Source organism: Octopus bimaculoides, chromosome 1 (assembly GCF_001194135.2).
Source record: "Octopus bimaculoides isolate UCB-OBI-ISO-001 chromosome 1, ASM119413v2, whole genome shotgun sequence".
NCBI classification, from domain to species: Eukaryota; Metazoa; Mollusca; class Cephalopoda; order Octopoda; family Octopodidae; genus Octopus; species Octopus bimaculoides.
The window spans coordinates 49,224,161-49,226,314 of NC_068981.1; the positions used below are offsets into that span (position 1 = coordinate 49,224,161).

General features: G+C 30.5%; 1 protein-coding gene across 2 annotated transcripts in view; it reads left to right on the top strand.

Moving 5' to 3' along the window:
- Nucleotides 1-2,154, top strand: part of LOC106881850 (uncharacterized) — a 517,233-nt gene that overhangs the window by 126,613 nt on the left and 388,466 nt on the right. The gene's annotated exons all lie outside the window — the stretch shown is intronic.

Below are 2,154 nucleotides of genomic sequence, written 5' to 3' on the forward strand. Positions count from 1 at the left end.
AAAAAAAAAAAAAAAAGAAATGTCTATTCTGAAGTACAACAATGTCTTTCAGCACACGATTTCTCATCAAGAGTCTTGAAAAATGAATTGATAAACTTATGCATATATATTAAATATTCATTAAATCATTTAGTGAATAAAGCAATTAAGGATCCAAAATATATTGAAAAAGTTTTGACTGAAGTCTTGGAATCATGTAAACCATTCGCATGCTACAAACGTGCAAGACTACATACTGTATACGATATAATATACGAACATCATTGTTATTAATGTTACTCATGTATACTTTTTGTCATTTACTCTTTGTGAATATATGTTTCTGCATGTCATTTTCCTTAAATATACGTATATGCTTTCGCATGTCTCTAAATATATGAATATATGGTCACGTATTTACCTCCGGTCTGAAAATACACCGTGGGGTGTCTCAACGTAAAAGATATTGTAGTAATACATTCTGAAAATATCCTATAATACCATTAAATTATATCATTAAAAAAATAAGTATTCAATATAGTGAGAGCGTCATATCGATATTTTTTGTTTTATTTACTGCCTCTTTTAAATACATTGTTATCAGTTTTCATTATTTTTTTCGCTTCGCTTATAATCTTATTGTAATACGAAATGTATTTAGTTTTTAAAATGTAACATTCACTTTGTTATATGTATTTCATGAAGAATTATTGCTACAGCATATTTCAGTTATCTGAAGGAATTTATTAATATTGTGTATTACATATTGATTTATTGAATATTCAACAGTTATTCTAGCTTATCGGTACATTAATAACACATTCATTTCTTAGACGAGATGAACTGTTTCTATTTTGTTTGATTAAATAATAAAATGGCTGCTAAATAATCTTTATATTTTTATGATTTTTACGATAGAGACAATTTTTCTTTGTTTATAATTTGTTGTAGTTTTAGGTATATAGATGATGGAATGTTCATAAATTTTGGGTTATAATATAGAATTGCCACAGAATGCTTTCTGGCATATGTTTGTTTGAGATTTTCGGCTCATAATTTTTGTCGCTGGATTTACTATAGCCCTAATTGTAAATTTCTATTCACACTAAATCCAGCATTTACATTGGTGTTGTGTTTCGGTATGTACGTGTATCAGGCCTGTGTCATAAATTGAACCTGGATTGCTCCTTCAATTAATAAGCAACAAAACAGAATTTTTATCAATTTTAAGAGTTGTTATCAAATTAGAAATAATTAGTCGTCTAGCAAGCATAGCTTTGTTTCCTGTTAATCAATCTGAGAGACGAAATGCTAATGACTATTAAAGAGAGTAGAAACTAAGAAAAAAGGCGAGACTGCATAAGAAAATTTGAGAGGAAAAACTTCGACTGATTCTGTTATGACAACCTGACTGCCACCCAATACATACGCTAACAACTTACCATTTCAGTACATAAACAAATAAACACACAGAAAAATTCCCCTTTACCAAGACAAAAAACGTAAAAGAACTTAACGTCAAAAGTGAACTAGTTTTCTATTCTCTCATTTTTTTGGCACTGGCAGACTGTTACACATGGTGTCGTGTCAAAGTAACAATAAATATATGATAAAAGAATAAGTATCTCTGGTTAATATTGAATTTGGCAATTCTGACTAATGTCGTTGTGATACTTGTATGTACCTGTGTATTTCTGCATGTATTCATATATATAGCTATTTTTCATGAAATACATTACTATGCTCGACATTTTTTAATCATATTTTTCATATTTTCTTCACTTTTGACATATGTCTTGAAACAAAGGAATTCCTAAATATATATCCAAAGTTTCTACACCTTCACAGTCTTAAACCCAGCGGTAAAAATATTTTGCTGTGACAAATAATTTAACACGACTGTTGATGCCTAATGATAACGGCCAAAAGATCTTCCACAGAGTAGTCTACAGGAATATATATCTTTCTTTATATATATATGTACGCATGTATATATAGGCACAGGAGTGGCTGTGTGGTAAGTAGCTTGCTTACCAACCACATGGTTTCAGGTTCAGTCCCACTGTGTGTCACCTTGGGCAAGTGTCTTCTACTATAGCCTCGGGCCGACCAAAGGCTTGTCAGTGGATTTCTTAGACGGAAACTGACAGAATCCCGTCAAATATATATATACAT